The sequence below is a fragment of the Rattus norvegicus genome, chromosome 8 (genome assembly GCF_036323735.1).
Source record: "Rattus norvegicus strain BN/NHsdMcwi chromosome 8, GRCr8, whole genome shotgun sequence".
Taxonomy (NCBI): domain Eukaryota; kingdom Metazoa; phylum Chordata; class Mammalia; order Rodentia; family Muridae; genus Rattus; species Rattus norvegicus.
This window is the reverse complement of record NC_086026.1, coordinates 44,127,028-44,151,398: the sequence shown is the minus strand read 5'-3', so window position 1 is coordinate 44,151,398 and position 24,371 is coordinate 44,127,028. Positions and strand designations below refer to the sequence as shown.

The 24,371-nt window shown below is 38.3% G+C and overlaps 2 pseudogenes; both read left to right on the top strand.

Annotated features, from left to right (window-relative positions):
* Positions 1–3,076: 3,076 nt before the first annotated feature.
* Rupl-ps1 (urinary protein like, pseudogene 1) lies at positions 3,077–6,753 on the top strand (annotated as a pseudogene).
* A 9,572-nt stretch (positions 6,754–16,325) lies between these two features.
* LOC120094422 (U6 spliceosomal RNA) lies at positions 16,326–16,418 on the top strand (annotated as a pseudogene).
* The last annotated feature ends 7,953 nt before the right edge of the window (positions 16,419–24,371 follow it).

The window sequence follows — 24,371 nt, the reverse complement described above, 5'->3', positions numbered from 1 at the left end:
GTGGTCCCTCAGATATTTGGATGTAGTACTACCTCAGGACTCAGCTATACCACTCCTTGGCATATATCCAAATGATGTTCCATCATATAACAAGGACTCATCATCCTTTGTGTTCAATGAAGCCTTATTGATAATAGCCAGATGCTGAAAAGAAAACCCAGAGGCATGTCCACAGAGGAGTGGACTTAGAAAACATGGTACATCTATACAATAGAGTACAACTCAGCTATTAAAAACGACGACTTCATGAAATTCATAGCCAAATGGATGGAATTAGAAAATATAATCCTGTGTGAGATAACCTAATCACAAAAGTCACACATGGTATGCACTCACTGATAAGTGGATATTAGTCAAACAGCTCAATTTCCCCAAGACAAAGACCAGAGGCCATGTGAAGCTCAAGAAGGACTAACATAATATGGATTCTTCACTTTTTCTTAAAAGGGTTAACAAAAGTATTCCTAGGAAGAGATCTGGAGACCAAGATTGTAGGAGAGACTGAAGTAATGGCCATTCTGAGCTTGCCTGTCCTGGGGATCCAGCGCATATATGTACAGTCACCAAACCCGTACAATGTTGCCAAGAAGTGCATGCTGACAGGATCCAGATACAGCTGTCTCCTGGGAGGCTCATCCAGTGTGTGACAAGTACAGAGGCAAATTCTAGCATGAAAACATTGAAATGACATTAGGATCCCCTTTGGAGGTGTTAGAGAAAGGATAGAAGGAGCTTGCAACCCCATAAGTACAAGAATTCGAACTAACCAAAGTTCACAGAGGCTAAACCACTACCCAAAGAGTACACATGCACAGGCCCATGGCTCCAACTGCATATCTAGCAGAGGATGGCCTTGTTGGTCACCAGTGGGAGGAGAAGTCCTTGGTTCTGCTAATACTGGATTCACAGTGCTTTTGAATATCAGGGCAGGGAGGCTGGAAGGAAGGGATTTTGGAGAAAGGAACACTGTTATAGAAGTAAGGGGAGGGAGGATGGTATAAGGGGCTTATGGATGGGAAATCAGGTAAGGGTTTAACATTTGAAATGTAAATAAAATTACCCAATAAAAATATAACACTGACTCTAAATTAGGTTCTTTATAAAGAAATTCTCTCAGGAAAGACCTGGACAAAGTTCCACTGAGTCCCATACAATAATCTAAATAGATTTTCATCTTTATCCAATCTTTCCTTTTGGCACAATGTGCCTCTGTCTCTGTCTTTGTCTCTGTCTCTGTCTCTGTCCCTCTCCCTCTCCGTCTCCCTCCCCCTCCCTCCCTCACTCCCTCCCTTTCCCCTTTCCCTCATCCCTTCTCTCGTTGTATGTGTTTGCTTGAGGGCTGTTGTGTTTGGGTGTGAATAATTCAGTTAGATAGATTAAAATTTGAAAATGTACTTGTATAATGTTTTCTGGAGGATAGGAAGCTTGGCCAGAACTAAAATCTAATTTACAGGAGGTAATCCAAACTGTTTCCTCTTCCCAGAGAAAAGCAATCACATATTTTTGATAATCCCGATACAGTCTTAGTTTACAAAGAAGCATGGGAAGGTTAGCATGAATCATGTCCTGATATTTTCTTTTTGCACATTTTAAAATAGAAAGCTTGTGTTTTCACAATACAAATGTTTATAAATGGGCTCCTTAAGGGAGTGTCTGTGTAAATTGTATTTAAAGTGAATTAATTCAGGATATTATTTCCTAAAAGGAGAACCATATACCTTTAATCATTGTTCAGACTATAGTTTACTACAATGGTAAATATTTAGAAAAATTTCATATGAAACAAAGATGTCAGGCGGATTTACCAATGTAAAAATTAGAGGAAAATATGAGAAACTCATTGTTATATATCATTTGGGTGGTAAAAATGAAGTTAATTTATCATCTTTCACATCTTTTCCAACTTTTTTTTCTGTTGCTGTGACAAACACTATCACCAAATGCACTTTGAAAGAGGTAAAGGCTTATTTTTGGTTACATTTACAGGCCATGGTAGTCCTTGAAGGACTTAAGAGCAAGGGCTGAAGAACTGAAACAGAAATTATGGAGGCACATTGCTTCTCGGTTGACTCACTCATTTCTCTCAGATAGATTATTCCTGCCTAAAGTTGATACTATTTGTGTAATACTGTGCTCTCCTACATCAACTGGACAACAACAACAACTCAGTCACAATCATAGATCAATATGATTCAGGCAATTTTTCAATTGACATTCCCTTTTCTAGGGTATGTCAAGGTTGCAACAAAGTCTAACTAGGGCATCAGATACATTCTAAGAAAATCTATTATCTTGTAAGAGTTTACCCATGCTTCCTGAAGCTTGCTGACTCTTCAACAGAAAAGGAAAACCAGACCCTCAATGAAGGGCTGTTTTCTTTCCCACACTTTCCCCAAATATCTTTAATTTTCCTTTTTTTATAACCTTTCATAGAAGAATGTCTCTGGAAGACAAACATAAATCTGCTATTTTACAACTGTTTTATTGAACTATGAAAATTATATGTAGGCATATATCCCATTTCCATGAACACAGAATTTGAAAAGTTTGATGTATCAGGTTGAAACAAGTAGTTTTCTTCTGCGTGGAAATTCAGAGTAGCGTGCACATCAGGCTTCAAATGTATTGGCCATCAGATCACACGAGTGAATCTCAGAGCCATGAATACCTATTTGAAAGTTTTTGTGGAAAGTGCAGCAAGAGCTAAAACTTTGATTACCTAGATGCATTGATTAAACACAGAAAGAGATACTGATTATCAATTTTTGGGTTTTGGGTTGTTGTTTTGGTTGTTGCTATTAAAAAGAGTATACCATATTTCAGTTTAGTATTCTAAATGGGGAGAGCAGAGTTGCTTGGATACTGGGAGTATCAGGCACAAAAAAAGCACCTGAAGTCAATTTTCCTTCTGGCCAGTTGGTTGCACTGCAGGTTCCTGAAAAGACCTGGAAGCACGAAGGGGAATATTATTAACTCTGACGCAGTTTTCCTTGAATTTAAGTTTTCCCTAAATGGAAGTTTTACAGATGATAATTTTAGCATCACAAAGTTAATAAAAATCTGTGCTCCCCTCTGGCTGTATGCTCAGTCCATGTCCTGGTATCCCATTGGCTGCTCATCCTAACCTAGGTTACAATATTAACCTGCCTTCCTGATATGGGTCCTGTGTACTCTTTCTTCTTCTCTGCTGATTTCTGGTTTGAAGATCAATCTCACTGCAATGGGAAAGCATATCTTGCTGCTCCCACTGGTCCTGTCTTTGCTCATGAGCTCCCTGCAAGGTAAGGTACTGGCAGATGGTACTTGCCACTGTTAGGCAGACACACTGATTCTACAGTTTAGGGGATGTGATTAGCATGAAATAGGATATCGTTAGAACTGACCCTGCTTCATTCTGATATCTATATCCACTTCTTCCCCTTGCTTCATCTCTTCGCACTCAAAGATACTTTCCTTTCCTTCTCTTCATACTTTCTCCTGCTCCATGTCACCATCTCTCTCTCTTTCTCCTTTCCACCTCTCTTCATGTCTGTTCTCTGTAGTGCTTAAGCATGTTCAGTTCCTCAAGTTTACATGCACATTGGCTTATATTTGGATTGTAAGTGGGAAAGGAAATTCATTACCAGGATGTAAACAGTAAAAATATTGATTCATCCAATCCAGTATGATAGAATACTAACTTTAAAAATGGATTCCTGTGAAGATTTCCTGTATCAGAGATGCTTTCCTTTGTTGTTTATGCATTGAATACAATACTGTCTGATAATGTCAGACTCTTGTCCCTTTCTGCCATCTCTCTCTCTTAGATGCCCTAGAATCATAATGCTGTGTGGTACTTTAGGGACCCCACATCAGAACTCCTATTTTTCATTCTGATAACTTGGTCTATTCTCATGGTATGAGGTTGCATCGATTTTCCAACTTTTTTTTTGTAGATTCCTGTGGTCATGAACCTTCATGAATGTGTTATCTCAGCATACAGCCAGCTCTTTTACTGGCTATTGCTTATTTATTCACCAGAGCCACAAACTCAGCTCCAATTGGTGCTTGAGTTTGGAGCCTGAATGAGACCCTTACATTGGCTTTTCAGCTTTGCAGTGCATCCAATGTGCAAGAATCGATTCTAGAGGAATTTGTCGGCATGATATATATATATGTGTCACGCTGATTCTGATGAGGTTTGTTCCTGGGTTGTAGCAACCACTCGAGGTATGTAAGCTCTGGGAGCTCTGATCGTAATCTTGCTTGCCCTAGAGCATTGAACCCATCTCCACGATGCTGATGGCAAATGCAGAAACTGAAGGTAGATGTCTTTGCCGGTAAAAGTATGAGGGAAAAGTTCTTTTCCTTCTCTTAATGGCTCCCACTGACTGAGAGTCAGACCAAGAAAGAAATGATGAAAAAAATGTTATGAAAGATGTCTAGGTGATCCTTAGGCAAATTCAGGGTGAATATAGTCTAGTATGATAGGAATTGGATTTTAAAATTCCATTCAGCACTCTTGGAAATGAAGTCCCACCAGTGGGTTAGATTAATGGTTGAGGCATCGTGTCCCAGTGAGCCCACTTCAGTTATGGTTGTATTTCTATTGTACTTTCCATCTGACTCTTCAATGATTCATCAACTCTTTCCACTGATATTCACATTCTGCCTCTTGACTTTCTTCTACAGATGGAAAATTTGTATATGGAAACCAGAGCTGTGCTGAGTGCAACGCTACGACTGTTGAGCAAGGAAGTCTTATAGTATCAACAAACTGTTGCTCAGCCTCCCATTTCTGCAATATGGTATATCGCTGATACTTAATTGTATGGAAGGATTTTAGGTGAGTCCCTACTCCTTCCCTGTGCTCCTGTAACCTCATAGCCCTGGTCAGCATGAATTGCTGATGTTTCAAAAGTTCAACAGACTGGAGTGATGTTCTCTGCTTCCCACCAGCCCTGGCACTCCCTCATTCTCACATCATGGTTTCCTTCCATTTTCCCCTCTGTCCCTCCAACAAAATAGATAAATGGCACAAGTTGCTTCTTCTACACTCTCTGCACTGATTTAACAAACACTTTCTGTCTGTTGAATGCAGCACTGGGCACTGAGCACTGATTTTTGAAAAGTATTGAAAGAGAGAGTCCAGTCCTGAGACCAGTCTTCTATGAAGATTCTGTATCTGACAGGGTGGCCAGATAACTATAACTTCCCTTTCTTCAATCTAATCCATACACTGAGGAGGATATATTAGGAAGTGTTTGATTCCTGTGACTTTAACAAACTGCTGTTTGAGAGAAAGAATTTATTAAGGTCATTATTTGAGATAGTTTTACCTTATTATGTTAGGCTATATTGGAACAGAGATGTTCAACTCTTGGCTTTCCGGAAGCAGGGTAAAATAGGAAGGGAACAGGACAAGTTTCAACCACTATGGGTTGACCCTAAGTGGCTTATTTCCATGAAGCAAGATATATATCTATCAATAATCTATTCAATTTTCAAATGCATTATTAGGTCAGAGATACCTACCGCATCTCTGGAAACGATCTCACAGACACAGACAGATTTTAATGTGATAGATCAGACATTCTCAGTTTCATGTACTGACTAGAGTCAGATACCACAGGCTGAGAGTGCTTCTTTTCCAGTGTTCATTTCCCCAGTGTGGTCACATGGACATGTGCTTCTTTATTCTTCAAGAAATTTCTAATTTTTAGCTTTACTCCTACTAATTCCATAGATTTTGAAGTTCTATTTCGAATTTTTTACTTTTATATTTGTACCTGTATGTTTACATTTTTGGACAACCTAAACAGTGCAGACAATACTGTAAACAATTTCTAGGAATCCCATTCCATTCTGCCAAGACATTGCTTTGTAATATGTTATACAGGTGAAGGCACATACAAGATAGAACAAAGTATATCATTGGACTAGAAGGAAAGATGAATGGCAGAAAAGTTTCATAGAGAGGAGGAGACTGGTGTGAGGCATGAGAAGAAGCAGCAGAGAGAACATGGAGGCTGATGTTGAGGTTCCTCTCTGCATATTTACAGGGTGTTAGGAATATACTTAAGGGATGGATGTATACAGGGCTTTTTATGTCTAGGTGGGCAATGTTTTCAATCTTATCAATTTCATTAGAGGTTATGGTGTTGTGTGTTCTTTCATGTGGTGATTTAACTTCAAGAGTGTATGTGGTGGCTGGTGACACTAGGCTGCCATGGAATTGGGATATATATTTTGGGCATGGTGGCAACCTGCCTTGGGAACTAAATGAGTAGAGAGATTGTTATGAGTCTCAGAGAGAAGTCATCAGCACTGTCATATGTGATAGAGCAAATCAGGTTAGAGGCTTTGCTGACTGAGATGAGGATATCTACCAAATATCTTGGGGCACTGTGGTGTAGGATCTAGTGCAGAGTAAAAGACAGTATCAGTTTTTATAATTTTATAGCAACTTAGCTTGCTTACTCTATTTCGTATACAGTATACATTTGATGCCTTCTAAATTTTTGAGGTCATAATAATTTTTTATTTATTATAAATTTTAAAGTCATATATTTACAAACAGTGACATCATTTTAACGCTCTTTTTTCAGTGCTCTTTATTGAGTCTTGACACTGGAGCATGCCAGAAAGAATAATCTACTGACCATGTCTGGACAACTCACTATGATTTCTACATCGTGTTTTCTGACTACATGTATATCATATGTTCTTGGGTGATCTGTAATAAATTGAAAGCCTTACATATTTTAATTTGAACTATATGCTGTTTAAATTATTTTTTGAACTTAATTTATTTATTTACATCCAAACTGTTGCCATTCCTCCTTGTACCCCCTTCAGGGTTCTTCACCTTATCCACCCTCTTCTGTACTTCAGAGAAAATGTTCCCCAATTCATGGCAACCCTTACTCTGGGACATCAAGTCTCTACATGATTAGGTACATTCTCTTACACTAAGGCCAGGCAAGAGGGTAAGTCTTCTGCTACATATTTCCCAGGAGCCTCAGAATAGCCCATGTATGGTCTTTGGTGGGGGTATAGTCTGTAGCAGTATCCGGGATCCAGGTTAGTTGACACTGTTTCACTTCCTATTGGGGTTGCCATTCCGTATGGCCCCTTAAATCTTTTTCCTAGTTCTTCCATAGGGGTTGCTGACCTCAGACCATTGGTTGGCTATAAGTTTCTCCATATGTCTTAGTCAGGCAGATGTACAACCTATCAACGGACAGCCATGCTAGGCTCCAAAATCGCATGTTGGACCAGTCATAGACAAGCCATTCCTTCACTCTTGGGTCCATTTCTGTCCCTGCATTTCCCATTGATAGGAACAATTCTGGGCCCCAAAATTTGAAAGTGGGTTGGTGTTCCCATCCCTCTACTGGGGGCCCCTTTTAATTACAGGAGGTGGACTCTTCATTATGGACTCTCCATCTTCCTATGTTGGGTATTTTGGCTAAGGTAACCCACATTGATTCCTGGATGCCTTTTACATCCCAAGTCTCTGGAACATTCTAGAGGTTCTTCCCACTCACCATCCCTACCCATGGCAGCTATATATTTCCATTCATTCTCCTGACCCTCTGGGCTTCTCTGCGCTCTCTTTAATACATGATCCTGTGCCCCGCTTTCCACTCAGGTATTTTTCTCCATCTGCCTCCCATGAGTATTGTGTTCCCCTTTCCAAGTGGCATTGAAGCACCCTCACTTGGGCCTTTCTTCTTGAAAATCTTCTTTCAATCTCTGGGTTGTATGATAGGTCTCCTGCACTTTTTGGCTAATATCTACTTATCAGTGTGTACATACCATGCATGTCCTTTTGAATAGCTCATTCAGGATGATATTTTCTAGATCCATCGCTTTGCCTGAAAATTCATGATATTCTCATTTTTAATAGCTGAATGGTAATCCATATTGTAAATGAACCAACCACATTTTCTGTATCCATTCTTTGGTTGGGGTACAACTGGGCTATTTCCAGTTAGTGGCTATTATGAATAAGGCTGTGTTGACATAGTGAAACACATTTTTTTGTGGTAGGGTGGAGCATTGTTTCAGTATATGCCCAGGAGTGGTATAGCTGGGTTTTGAGATAGAACTATTTACAATTTTCTCAGGAAAGGCCAGCTTAATTTTCAGTTGTTGTACCAACTCACAATTCCACCAGCAGGGGAGGAGTACTCCTCTTTCTTCATATTCTCACCAGCATATGCTGTCACCTGAGATTTTGGTCTTTCCCATTTTAATTGGCATAAAATGGGATTTCAGGGTTGCTTTGATTTGCGGTTCCCTGATGACATGTATGATGTTAAACATTACTTTAAGTGCTTCTCAGCCATTTAAAAATTCAATTTAAACATTTTCACATTTATTAATATATGGATGGGTGTCAGCCTCTGTGTATGTGTTCATATTATTCACATTCAATGACAGATGTATGTTCTAAACAACTTATGAGCTCCATGATCTCTTTGTACCACATTGGGTCTGAAATTTGAAGTTGGTTGTCTGGCTTGGCACTCAGTCCCTTATATCCTGAGTCGTCTCTGCTTTCAAATGTTAAAATCAGATAATTAGGTAGTTGTTGGGTTGCCTAGTATTCCTGGTTTTTTTCTGTCAAGCCTAATGACAGGACCTATATTCCTGGCACCCAAATTATAGAAGATGAGGACAGATTACTACAGATTTGCATCTGGTCTTCCCAAAATGTCCATTGCAGTGTGTTACACACACACACACACACACACACACACACACACACACACACACACACACAGAGACAGATACAGACACAGACACACACACGGACTGTAATGTGCCTTTGGTGTCAAAAAATCATGCCCTCATTGTCATGCTTTCCCAAACTTTTTAATTTCCTTGTTTCCATGTTATACAGTTCTATTTTTTTATTTTTGTTGTTGCTTTTTAAATATCCCACCCGGGTTTTTTTATACAGTTTACTAGAAGTGACACCAACATAGTGAAGCAGATGTTGTTGAGGTGTTACACGTTTACAATGGTAAGTCTAGCACTTGGGAGAGGAAGGCTGCTGAAAGAGGAATTCTTCAGTCTCAGCTACAAAGAGTTCAATGCCAGCCTGAAATATATGATACACCATCTGAGAGAGAGAGAGAGAGAGAGAGAGAGAGAGAGAGAGAGAGAGAGAGAGAGAGAGGGAGAGGGAGAGGGAGAGGGAGAGGGAGAGGGAGAGGGAGAGGGAGAGTGAGGGAGAGAGAGTTTGTGTGAAGGGGCAAATGATGTTCCAATTTGGAAGCTTCCATATCTGCTCCTACAGTAAAAGATTTCTGTCTGAAGTTTCACAAGAATCTTACCAAAGCACTTAGATGTATTTTTCAATTCTTACAGTAAATCTATACCTCTTATACTGTCTCCTTTCTTCCTGCTGACATTGCACTTTAACACATGACCTCAATCAAATATGATTTAGAGAAGCTTTCTACTATTGACTTGAATTCTAACCCCAAGAGACAGGGTTTGATTTACTGGTTTTTGTGTGTTTTTTGGGGAATCAAACTACATGTAGGCAAACACTTTGCTCCCTGAGCTGCATTCCAAGCCCAATAAGTGTCACTGCTGTGTTTTTACAATATTCTCATAGGTCAACTTGAGATTGTCATATCGTACTACATGCATGTGCATTCTTCATATTTTTGAACATTATTTTATTTTGTGATTTCTACACAATTTATACAGTTCCTATATTAAGGACATTTTGATTACTATAAACTTGGTATGATTACAAGAAAAAATTCTGTAAATATTTCTGAGAACCAGATAGTCCCCCAAGTAAAGGGGTACAATTTGAACTTTTGACTCCTTGTTGTTCAATGTGATTCACATTAGGTAAAAACTTGTATTGGGTACCTTTCTATATTTTATATCCTGCCATATTACCACACACCAGACAAAAACACCTTTAGGAAGGAAAGGTTTCCTTTGGTTTACTACTAAAGGGTGTATTGCCCCTCCTGGCAGGATATGCATGGTGGCTGGAATGTGTAGTAATATTCATATTCTGTTCATAGTCAGGAAGCACAAAAATGGATGCCATTGCTCAGATTTCTTGTTTTCTTTATTATTCGTTTTCTGTTCATACCAAAAAGCCATCACATGGCTGAGAGTTGGGTATATTTCAAGTGTACTTCCTTCATTAAATATGTATGGAAATTCCCTCCTACACTGTATGAGGGTGCTATAAGTGTATTTCTAAAGTAATTCTAAATCATGTCAAGTTTAAAATGAGAATTAACCATCATAAAACAGTATATAAATTATGTACTTTTCGAATGGCCAAAAAGCACCTGAAGAAATGTTCAACATTATTATTCATCAGGGAAATGGCCGTCAGAATGGCTAAAATTAAAAACTCAGGTTACAGCAGATGCTGGTGAGGATGTGGAGAAAGAGGAACATTCTTCTATTATTGGTGGGATTGCAAACTGGTAAAATTGGACATTCCACTACCTGAGGGGACAACTATACCTCTCTTGGGCATATACCCGAAAGATGCTCCAACATACAGCAAAGAAACATGCTCCCCACTATGTTCATAGCAGTCTTATTTATAATAGCCAGAAGCTAGAAACAACCCAGATGCCCTTCAAGAGAGGAATTGATACAAAAAATGTGGTGCATCTACACAATGGAGTACTACTCGGCTATCAAAAACAATGACTTCATGAAATTCATAGGCAAATGGTTGGAACTACAAAATATCCTAAGTGAGGGTACTGAATCAAAGAAAAATACACTTGGTATGCACTCATTGATAAGTGGATATTAGCCATAAATCTTGAATTACCCAAGATGCAATCCACAGGCACAGAAAGCTGTAGAAGTGGGATGACCAAAATGCGGATGCTCCCACTCCTTCTTAAAGGGGAGAAAATCCATAGAAGGGTATATGGAAGCATAGTTTAATGCATCGACTCAAGGAATGGCTCTTCAGAGCCTGACCTTCAGGTGGCCATTATATATACAGCCATCAAAACTAAATAAGATTGATGAATCTAGAAAATGCATGCTGAGAGGGACCAGATTATAGATCTCTCCTGAGAGACACATCCAGAGCATGTCCAGGGCAGAGGTCAAAGCTAGTAGCAAACCACTGAACTGAGAATAGGACCCCAATGAGGGGGAATTAGAGGAAGTATTGAAAGGGTTGAAGGAGCTTGCAACCCCATAAAAACAACAATGCCAACAAACCAGAGCTTCCAGGAATTAAATCACTAGGGAAAATGTATACATGAACTGATCCAGGGCTCCAACCTCATATGTAGCAGAGAATAGACTTGTTGGGTCAGCAGGGGAAAGGGAAGCACTTGTTCCTTCCAAGGTTGGATCCCCAGTGCAGAGGAGTATGGAGGTGGCTATAAGGGGGGGTTGTATAGGGGGAATACCCGTCTGGGGGAGGGGCAGGGAAGGGTATGGTGGTTTATGGACAGGAAACTGGGAAGTGGAATAACCTTTGAAATGTAAGTAATGAAATATGTCGAATGAAAAGTTGCAAATAGTATGTCCTTTTCCTTGACTAGCAATGAATACTATTTGGCACTTTTCGACATGAGTAGATGTAGTGACCTAGATTACAGTCAATTGTACAGTAGGTTTTTCATTAATTAATTAATTAATTATTATTGGATATATTTCTCTACTTACATTTCAAATGTTATTCCTTTTCCCGGTTTCTTGTCCATAAGTCCCCTATACCTTCACCCTTCCCAAAAAGGGTGTTCCCACCCATTAACTACCCCTTACAACTCCACCCAACATTCCCCTGCACTAGAGGTCCAACCTTGGCAGGACCAAGGTCTTCCCCTTCCACTGATGCTCCAACAAGGCTATTCTCTGTTATATATGCAGTTGTGAGCCGTTGGTCAGTACATGTATAGTCTTTCCCTAGTGGTTTTGTTCCTGGAAGTTCTGGTTGGTTGGCATTGTTTTTCTTATGAGTTTGCAAGTCCCTTCAGCTCTTTCAATCATTTCTCTAATTTCTCCAGTGGGGTTTGCTGCTAGTGTTCATCTCTGTATTTGATATGCTCTGGTTGTGTCTTTCAGGAGAAATCTATATCCAGTTCCTGTCAGCATGCACTTCTTAGCTTCATCAAATATATCTAGTTTTGGTGGCTGCATACATATGGGCCACTTGTTGGGCAGGCTCTGAATGCCCTTTTCTAAAGTCTCTGCTCTATCCTTTGCCTCCATATTTCCTACTATGGATATTTTTGTTCCCCCTTTTCAGAAGGAGTAGATGTGTCCACATTGGTTTTCCTTCATCAGGAGCTTTGGCCTGTGGATTACAACTTGGATAATTCAAGATTTTGGGCTAATATCCACTTATCAATGTGTACATACAATGTGTGTTTTTCCGTGATTAGGGTACTTGACTCAGGATGATGTTTTCTAACTTCATTCCATTTGCCTATGAATTTCATGAAGTCATTGTTTTTGATTGTTGAGTAGTACTCATTGTGTAGATATACAACATTTTCTGAATCTATTCCTCTGTTGAAGGGCATCTGGGTACTTTTTAGCTTCTGTTATTATAAAGAAGTCTGACACGGACATAGCTTTAATCATAATAGACAAAAATGTCTCTCAGCAGAAGAATAGATAGCAAAAATGTTCATTTACACAATGGACTACTCAGCTATTAAAAATTAGGTCATCATGACATTTGCAGGCAAATGGATGGAAGTAAAAAAAGCCCATCTTGATTAGAATAACCCAAATCAAAGGTACATGAATTTTATGTACTCATAAGTATAAATAAGTCATAAACTACAGAATATTCACACTATAATCCATATGCCCAAAGATAAATAACAAGCAGGACTGATGGTAGGATGCTTGAATCTCACTCAGAAAGTGATACAAAATAGTCATCACAGGTGGATGGTGGAAGGAATATGTGTTGGAGAGAAGGTGAGAACTGGCATATATGAGGTATCACGTATATAGAAGATAAACTGATTGGTCCTCTTGCAGGTTCCCCAATAACTGGAGCAGGAGCTCCTGATTCTGTTGCTTGTCTGAGTATCCTATTCCCCGTTTGAGCTGGTTTTTGTGCCTCAGTGAGAGCAAATGTGCTTAGTCTTGATGTGTCTTGAGGTGAAAGTGTGGGTTAGTACCCAATGCAGATGTACACTCTTCTCAGTGCTGAGGAGAACAAAGGAGGTAGGAGAAGGCATTGAGAGGAGCAAATGTGATCAGGATGGAAAATGAATCAATACACATATTAATGAGAAAAAAAACATTCAAAAACTGCAAGGTTTGCTTCCCAAGGAAGCTGGTTGATTGAGAAGTGATAGAGATATTTACTCTTCCATGTGTAATTGCTTAAGGTCTGTGATGTGCACATGAGAGTTTCTCCTACTTATATACATACAGAACTTTACACATAGACACTCTGGAAGAAATGGTGAAAATCTCTGTTGATTAAACCTAGATGATCAATACCTTCATCTAGGTTGCTTCAGGGTTAATGGCGAAGTCTTCCATTTCTTATTCTTATGTTTCGAGGCATGATCTGTATGTAACTTACTAGTTAGGCATGTATACAACACACAAAGACCATGGAAGACTCAGGAACAGGTACATAGGTTCATAGCATTAAAATGATGTAAACACCTTGAAATTCTTACATTTAAAATATTTCTATATATTTAATTTTTTGGAAACAAGGCCCAACATTTACTATTTTCCAGATACAACAAATGATATGTCTAGTCCATCCTAGATATCATTTCTTTATCACTTTGCACTGTCACCTGCATGTGTTGAAATCCATCAGCCTCTGAAGCCAGGTTTAAGAAATTCCCATCAACCAGACTAGTGGATCGCAGCAGAGTTCTTCATATACCTGCAATTGCTTCCTTATATGTTAACAAAAACTTCTTCCTTTAATAGTTACCATATAATGAAAATGAAAATGTATAGCATTTAGCCTCAGCTTGCCCAAACAACCTCAGCCTTTAGTGAGAAAACTTGCATCTGAGAGGGAAGGCATGAGGTAGAGTTGTAGCAAGATAGCTTCTGCAGAGGTGCTGGTTAGACTTTGTCAGAAAGACAGATGTGACACCCTTTACCATGCTGTCATCTCAAGAGAGAGCACACAGATGAATCTGCCATGAATTCATTGTGGTGCTTCCTTTAGATTTCTGTGGAAGAATCAGAAAATAAGCAAACCCTCCATTCTATCCTATATCCCTGATGTGATAGCAGCATTTCATATCTCAAACATGCTGAAGTTATGGGTATTCCTTGGAAAGAAGGTTTAGCTAGATAGGGCTTTGAGGAGCAGACAAGGTAATAGGAGATTAAAAGGCCTAAAATTCATCAAATCCATTATCAAGCTTAAAAGAAAAAATATAAATTAACAGGGCTGCAGAAATTATTCAGATTTTCTTTTAAAGACCATCACTCAAGTCCCAGCATCCATGTGGTGGCTGATAATCATCTGTAATTCTAGTTACAGGGAATAAAATGCTCTCTTTTGGACTCTAAATCCAGTATGTATGCATATGTTATGCAAAGCATGCTTATAGGTAAAATACCCATATGCATTTAATAATATCTTTTGAAATAACAAAATGTTGTTATGAAAGAAATTAATTAAAAATATTGATCCTTTCTAAGCATTGTAGCCTGCAATGTAATTTCAGCTCTCATAAAGCAGAGATAGACAGAGATCTGTGAGTGACTGATAAATCTTGCCTATATAAGAAAGTCCAGGTTACAAAAGGATACAGTATGAATTCTTGTCCCAAGTTTCAAAAAGGAAATAACAGAATTTGCCTGAGGTGAAAAGAATGGTAGGAGGAGAAAGTTAAAACCAATGAAAGTGCCTGGATAGATCTGGAAGCTGATCATGGGCATATTTTGAAATGTCCCTCCTTTATTCTAATCATTTCTGCAAACACTAGGGAGGAATGATTCTATTCCTCATATCGTAGGACATTTTTGTTCCTATTAAATTACAACAGATTATAGTTTATTTAGATTCAGAAACCAAGCAGCGGAATAAAACTTAATGAGAAAGGCAACTACTTTCTTTGTGGCTAAGACCTATATGTAGACCTAAAACTTGAGAGGGTGCTATACTTAAGAGATTTAGAAGGTTTCCCATCCCCTAATGCTTTTCTCCATCTCAGCTTCTCTAGAGAAGGAATTTCTATGTTTAGTCCCTAGCAGAAAATATAAGAAAAATAAAATGTCTGTAGCTCTAGACAGAAACTGGTCAGAAGTTTGCAGATTTGGAATAATCTCTGAGAATTATTTTGGTCACAGATGATAATAGGTGCAAAAGTTAATATTAAAAATTACATTTCCCATCACATAACCTAGAAAACCACAGTCTCTACTACAGATGTACAAACAATGCCTCAGCTCCAGACAGAAATGGTCCTCCAAAACAAGAAAACCCTAGACACACTTTCTGCCGAAGTCAGATCTGTATATGCCCTGATTAAGGAAACTTGTTCTTTCTGCATCAATAATTCAAAAGAAATAGGGGGGAAATCTCTGTAAAATAAGACAAAAGTTCAAACCTGACAGGGGATAACTCAAGAATTAGTACAGGTCATCTGGTTTGGAAAGATCTTTGGTACCATTTCTCAGTTCGTTTAGGCTCTCTTTGTTCCTATAGTTTCTTTGGCCTTAATCCTATTTTGCAACGTTGGCTTACTTAATGTTCAAGTACAACTATTTAACAATGAGCATGGACCACATGGTGACCACTGCAGCTTGAAATGTTCCAGCCTATCTACATCACAGATTCTAGATCACATCATAATTTTACTTTCAGGTTTGATTATTTACTATGTCTTGTGAGAGTTTCCTTATCCTTCCAGAAAGTTTTGGATTGCCTTGGTAGAGGGTGTGAGTATATACAACTTTGAAAGCAATATAATTCTTTTGGAAAAACTTCACCATAGTGGAATCATACAGTACTATATCTCTGTCTACTCCAACACTGGGATCCCCATAACACACCCCTGTTTTCACCAAGAATAGAGAAGTTACAGATTTATGAACTGAAAGGTGGTTTCAGGAATCTTTAAGCATCTGCTGGCAAGAACGAAAGCACATAACCGAGAGAGGCAATGAGACTAGACCCAGAATGTGGGGACTTGACAGTTGAGGGCAAAGATCAGTTAATATGAATGCAATAGTGACCCTGATTAATTCCCTGTGTAAATGACTTTCAGGATGAATGGCAAGGACTGATATACCCCACAAGGTGCAGATTCTGTTCAGAATCTGCCATATACAGGAGCATACACTGAAGGATAAGATGGTGTGGTATATGCTTGCCTCAGCCGCACATATTCTAAAATTGGAATGATACATTACGGCCCCTGAACAAAGATGAAACATAAATTTGTGACATGTTTCATGTTTTTGAAGTTAGAAAGTGCATGCTGACAGTAGCTTGTTACAGCTCTTTTCTGAGAGGCTTAGCCAGAGCATGTCAAATACAGAGGCAAATGTTAGCAGCAAACCGTTGAACTGAGTATGGGGTCCCCATTGGAGGGATTAGAGAAAGTATTGAAGGAACTGAAGGGGCATACAACCCAATAAAAATAACAATAACAATAAACCAGAGCTCCCAGGGACTAAACCACTACCCAAAGACTATGCATGGACAGACTCATGGTTCCAGCTGCACATTTAGCAGATGATGGCATTGTTGGGCACCAGTGGAAGGGGAAGCCCTTGGTTCTGCCACAACTGGACCCCACAATGTAGGGGAATGTCAGGGTGGGAGTGGGAAGGGGGAAAACCCTTATAGAAGAAACAGAGGAGGATGGGATAGGGGCCTTATGACTGGGAAACCAGAATAGGGAATAAGTTTTGAAATGTAAATAAAAAATATCCAATAAAATAAGATGGTATGGCATATTGGAAAAAAAATAAAGTATCAGTACATTCCCTAAGGGGAGTGTATGTAAGAGCAGGGCCCATATTGTAAGAGTAAAGTGCATGGGAAGGTAATTAGATAGCAGCCTAATGCTTATTCTGCTATATGGTACCAACACTGCAAAATGACACGTAAGCATTGAAAATATTCCTCGTGGTTTTGTTTCTCAGGACTCAGTGTTCAGTATATGTGACCACAGAGACTCAGAACATGTAGGAGGAAGGGCAAAGGGGCACTTTTCAGGTTTGTTGAACCTTAGAGAACAATGGGAATTTGGATCCTTCTCAACTTACTGGTTTTCCTTTAAAGAAAAACACTATAATAAAGTTGATTGCCTCCTACATTTTGCATGTTGCAATCTAGGGCTAACATAGGTTAAAAGCAGTATGTAGAAAGATAATGTTCATCATGAAACCATTAAGTTGCATTCAATATTACCTATGGCTAATTGTGCAAATATAGAATACAAATGTTTAGATTTTTTAAGTAAACTCCCAAATATGATGATTCGTCCCCATATCATGTCAGTTTCCTTCTCTCACTGACTGAACACTTCCTCATTTGGCCCTGAGCCACACTGAGCCCTGAGCTGGATTCCGTCAAACAAGTTATTTAACCTCTTTATTGTGTTGTCCTGTGGATTTCAATCATTGCTACCAGCATCAGTTAATGACTACGGAGGACTTCTGGACTTCTAATAACAGATCCTGAATACTTGGGGACTGATATTGTGATTTCTAACATATTCTATGAACACCTATTGTCTAACTCCTCATCATGGCCACAGCTGTTTTACCAAAAATGGTCAACCTCAGGGAAAGATGAATGATGTTATAAAATATAATACAGAAGAAAGTGCTGAGCTCCTAATGTCTAGTAAACCACCCATATCACATGAAGGACAATCTAGATAAGAACAGTGACTTTTCCTTTAATGCTAAAGAAGGATCAAATTCACTCAGGGAATGAGCATTTACTCTCAGGGGATGACTCATTCATATTCTCTCCCTCCCCCCCTCCCCGCTCCCTTCCTCCCTCCTCACCCTGTCCCACTCCCTTTCTCTCTGCCTCTCCTTCTTTACCTGTCTCTGGTTCCCTGTCTCTCCTCTCTCTCTCAAACTTCTCTTCCACATCTAGATGCTTTATTAAATCTTATGATTATTCTTGTCAAGTTAATTGTCTTTTCCTTGTACCAGAACAACACATCATTCCTAGTACAATACCTATACCTCTGAATTGGACTTTTCTATTTTTAAAGAATATCTTGTTGATTTTGCCACTCATGGTAATCTCAAATCCAGATATTCTCCACCCAAGGATCACTGTCTAATAAACTATCAAGTAGACTGTAGTTTCCACCTCCTTTTTCTGCTCACTTATTGTAGGTGTGTGGTATTATTCCTTGATTCCTGGTCTCTAAAAAACATTCATTAGCCTTTCCCTTCTGAAATTTGTCACGAAATCAACTTGCGTATACTTTGAATTAAAAAAAATCACAACAGAATTTTGAATCTTGTTTCTGGAATCTTCAGGTATAAGGGGATATCTCGCCAGATTGACAATTGCGTTTATAATCTGGGTGTGCTGCCTTGTGCTAAATTTGAGCCAGAGACATTATAGTACACAACTGTTAGAACAAAATTTGAGTCCCACAGCATCTTCTTACCTGTTATAGCTTAAGAATAAATCACTTTGCTTTTAAGAGCTTTGAACAATGCCAAACACTTTAAATATGTATGATTATGTTGATGTAGATGAATGTGCATATATATGTGTATATATATATTTAAAGATATGACTTCCATTACATCTTCAAATCCCAAATAACATAAATAATGAAAAGTATAAAAATTTTGACCTTCTGAAAAATAACTCAGAATAAAAATTAGGGCACTGTACTGTTTATTTAACATTCATTAGGAACTATGCTGTGCAAAAGATATTGAAATGACAGGTTTCAAGTGCTGATATAAAAAAACAGCATCACACACACACACACACACACACACACACACACACACCTTGCACATATGTCCGCATGCACGCACACACATACAACACCACACCACACACCTTCAAGGACTAAAATTGAAAGCTAGTAAATATAGTTTAGGCAAATTAAATTTTTACTAAAGAATCAGAAAATGAGATTATAAATTCAGTGTTATTGAGTACTATAAAAATGTTAAAGAAATTAAAAATATAGGATACATGTAATGTAACACCAGATCTTAATTGAACCTAAAACATAAATGGAGAGAACAAAATATGATGATAAAATGATAATGAATGTATAAAACACTCTTTCCCTCATATTTATTTGCCCCAGCTGATAAATTCTTTTACAAAGGTAGTGAGGACTTAATAAGAGATTTGTTGCACAAAAAGTTAAACACATGTCAGTTGCAGAAATAATAGAGGGGAGGAGTCAACAAGTTTGCTTCATTAGCATTTATTCCCTATGAATCATGTAATAATTAAAGGAAATTTGTAATAGTTTAAAATTTCATATAGGAAACCCCAAGTATACTGAAATATAATTCGTTAAATGGGTATATTTAGTTTACACAGTACTGGAAATGAAATAGAATCACAAAACCTTTATACCTGATACTAAATAAGACACTAAAAGTATCTATATTATTCTACAGAAAATGGCAAAGTGTTGTAAAGGTGGTGAATTTTACTTTTTTTATAAATATTATTAACTTATTCTTTTATCTGTGTACCATCTCTCTTGATCTTATCTACCCCAGTTTCCCACACACTTAACCTGGGAATCTCAAACAAGTCATTATCTAAGTTCAATGTACCTTCACTGACTCATGACCTCCTTGTCCTTGTCATGTTGAGAAGACAGCAGCCTCCAGCCCCTATTTCACTTCTTTCATTTTATCTCTCTTTCTCTGGTTTTTCTGAACCTTACAAGGGATTTATAGATACCTTACTTATGGATGAGCATTGAACATTCAATCTGAGCATTTGGACCAGTTATGAGACATTGCATGTATTGATGCCCACTGCACATAGAAGTTTTTATATCCAAAGTGGAGAACACTAATGTACATGTACAAACATAAATATTTAAAAAACAGTTTGACAGCATGTCCTTAAAAAATCAAACTGCAGTTAGATACTCCCAAACCTTCAGCTCTAACAGCTTCTCAGTCATTTTTTTTACCAAGTTTACATTTCCAGCTATGAATTCTTTTACTCTTGTGGTACAAGGTTCAAAGCTACTATAAATGGAGATTTTTGCTCCCAGAACATTTTTGCAATGATTGCACGAGTATACAAATCCTGCCTGGCAAATAGGCATTACAGCATTCAATATACCTTGCTGGGTAAAACTACTGATAACTTTTCTCCCACAGTAGACTGCACATCATGTTCTAAGACAATGAAAAGTGCCCAGCAGGAAGGAAATTTTCTAGGTCATTTCCAACATGCTTTCTCCATATGCTACAGCCACAATGAAATTTGTCTTCAGATATAGTGTCTTATTCTTTGGTTCAGGGAGACAACCAAGAGCAGTGGAGATATTCTTTATGTTTTAGGATCCCCTCTGGCATCCTTGAGTCATAGGAAAATATCTCACATTTGGCATTGAGTTTTCAGTTATCATCCCATATCTTATGGGTGAAACATTGTCTTCCATGTATGGTACATGTCACTAAAGACTTCTTTCTCATAAATATACCTTTTAAATATTTGATTTGATTTTAATGTCCTTGTCCAGGTATGTAGTTAAGCACATGGATTCAAGTGCCCTCTGAGGCTAAGGCATCAGATTCCTTGATCCTGGACTTACAGGCAGTTTTATGTCACACACATGGGTGGTGGAAACCAAACTTTCATCTGCTATGAGAGCACTATAAGACTTTAACCACTCAGCCTTCTAAATAGCCACTACTACACTTTTAAATTAGTGTGCAATGTAGTAAGGTCTGAAAATGATAGATTTTTATTTTTTTTGATTATTCAAACCTGACACATCCTTATATATCATCATTCTTTTCTGTGCTTAGACTTTTATCCCCTACTTTCATAGCACATGTATTCTATTAATACTCTCACCCCATAAGACCTCTGACCTTCCAATTCTCATAGACTGTTTCTAGCTTTCTAAATTTGACAGATGCTCCAAATTAAATTGCTGAGTCTAAAAAGTTAGAAAAAGATGAAAAGTGGTAATTTTTAATCAAATAATATTGATATATAAATTGAAATATAGCATATTCCATTCAAAAGCCGAAACTAACATGTTGTGTTAAAACTAAGATTGTGTATATAAGTTAAAATTAATTATATATATATATATATGCAGAGAGAGAGAGAGGCAGAGAGAGAGAGAGAGAGAGAGAGAGAGAGCGGGCTTACCATGACATTGACCTTTAAAATGCAGAGTTCTACATTAGCTTAAGAACATTAAAACTGTCTCAGAAAATGAAAGTTAATACATGGAGTCCCATCCCTAGAAACAGAACTGTAAACAAGTAATAAGTACTCAGAGGAGGAGAATTAGCATCTTCCAGGAATGAATTCCCATACAGTTGTACTATGTAGAGCAGTAAGCTCTCAAATCCTATATATACAAACAAAATAGCCTCAGCAAGTTGTGCACTTTATTTAAGATTTATTTTATTTGCTCTACCTTAATAATTTCTTTAATATATGTGTATATACACATATGAATTTAATTTCCAAGTCATCTAGTAACATTTTCTTTACATTTATTTATTTATTTATTTATTTATTTATTTATTTACACATATGCATATCCCCACTTGGTACTTTTTGTAAAAGGCACATTTAGATGCCTTCTGAACCATAAAGAGGTACTTAATGACAAATACACTTGATCTGTAGTTATAGGTGGTTGTGATTTCCCTGAAGTAGATCTTGTGATCTAAATTATGTCCTTTATCAGAATGTTGCATGACCTTAATAACTAAACTAACTTTCTAACTCATAATATATTCAAGTTACCTGTCACTTTTTCTAAGAACTACTGAGGAAGGCCTGTTCAAATGTGTGGTCATTAATTACTTACCTTCTTTAAATTCAATAACAGTTTTCTCAATAATTTTTAGTAGAAATTAATAAAATGTTTTGAAATTTTACCACTTCAGATTCCAACACAGGGATCCTCTGAAACCAGGTTTGAGAAATTCCAATCATCCAGACTACTGATTCTGGGCAGAGTTCTTCATATTTCTATAATTGCTTTCTTATAGGTTAACAAAAACTGCTTCCTCTAATAGTTAGCATATATAATAAAAGGAAAACATATAGCATTTGGAACTTGCCGAAGCAGCCTCAGCCTTTAATGCAAAAACTTGCATCTGAGAGGGAAGGCATGAGGTAGAGATGTAGCAAGATAGCTTCTGCAGAGGTGGTGGTTAGACTTGGTCAGAAGGACAGATGTGGAACCCTTTACCATGCTGTAATCTCAAGAGAAGCACTTGCCCCCGCCAGCGGGGACCCAGTTATTTGTGGGGGTAGAGGGGGACCCATACCTGTGGGAGAACGGGTGAGAAACAGGAGCTAGACCAAGCAGTGTCCTTGTCAAGGTCTGTTTCTTGAGAGTAATATACAGCATTTAAAGCTCTGAAGCAGGAATTGAAGCAGGAACTGAAGCTTAGGGCGGGGGGAGTACTGGGAAGTGCACAAGGACATAAGGTGAATCATTAAACCGCAAGATATTCTCCTTAGACAATGAGACAACAGTCTTCCGGGGACATGTTCTCTCTTTAAAAAGGTCAAGCCCTTCTCAGGCTTTGCCTAGTCAAGCAGTCCTGTCCCCAACAAGAAAGCACATAGTTGAGTCTGTCATGGATTCATTCTGGTGCCTCCTTTAGATTTCTGTGGAAGAACCAGAAAATAAGCAAACCCTCCAATCTATCCTATATCCCTGATGTGATAGCAGCATTTTATGTCTCAAACATGCTGAAGATATGAGGATTCCTTGGAAAGAAAATTGAGCTGGAGAGGGCCTTTAATGAGTAGACAAGGTAATAGGAGATTAAAAGGCCTAAAATTCATCATGTACATTATCAAGCTTAAAAGAAAAAATAAATTAATGGGGCTGCAGAAATTATTCAGCTTTTCTTTCAAAGACCATGACTCAAGTCTTAGAATCCATGAGGTGGCTGATTCTAATTAGATAACTAATTCTAGTTACAGGGAATAAAATAATAATGGTGCTGAGGTTACCTAGAAGGGAATGGGGAACAAGAGACATGAGGAAGGATGCCAAGATAAGAGTCTGATCAAGGCAACAATTTTATTTTTTCTTAAGGCTGAATTTATACCATAACGGGGGTAACAGAGGGAGAGGGGAAGTATGAAACATTTAATCAGGCCAAGGACACAGTATTCATGTGGTTAGGGAATTGGCTGATGTTGATAGGATGTTAGAAAGGCCACAGGTTTGTCATATCTATTGGTCAGCAGGATGTTGTTTGTTCAGAAAAGTTGCAGGTCATCACATTGGGTATCTTGACGTCAGATGTATTTCTCAGCAAGGTCACAAGGTCATATCATTATTCATCTTGACCACCATATTTCTATTAGTGTTCTGCAGTTGCCTGGGGATTTTTCATGAACCCAGTCATACTTAACTAGCCATAATAATAGCTTCAATATTGGAGGGTTTCAAGACATCGCTTCCAGCATCTCCCCCTTTCTTATAATCAAGTGAAAAGGTGACCAAATGGCTGTGCTGTCCTGGAATGAGCCCCTCAGGAACTGCTTCTGTCTTAGGTTGGAGTGATATTTGTCACATGGCCAAGAGAACCTTGTGGCCAGGGTCTGTCATGGGATAAGGCAGCAGCTAATGGGAGCCTTCCTGTCTTAGGACCTTTATTCATGTATATATCACTCTCTTACCCATCATTGACTGTCCAGTTCAGCACACAGGGGTGACAATTCATTGACTTTTCAGCAAAAGCATCAGGACATCAGGTAGAAAAGAATGTTGGCCTCATTTGGCTGAAGGACAAAAGTGTCCTTGCCTGGGATAGGAGGAGATGTGTAGGTGAGCTTGACCCTCATCAAAGGCATCCTCAATAGTTAGCCTATGATAATATACCTGAATAGGTTTTGCTGCCATATTATCTACCTGTTGTTTAATAAAGCTGGTCAAATGATTAAATGTCCAATGGCCAAAAGATATAAGCAAAAGAAAGCCTATCAGGGGGTCCAACAGAGAGGGAAGCAGGGTGGAAAACCAAGGGGAGGTGGCAAACCAATTTTGATACCAGTTCTCAGCTTTTCCTCTTTGTTGTTTTCTCTTTTCTAATCATTTTATGACCTTTTTCATGCTCTGTTTAACCATATTCTAACACACATAAAGTATCCATACACTGCCTTTCTCTTACAAACCAGAATTCAGTGTGATTGCTCAAAGTTGGGAAATTAAAAGTCAAAAGCC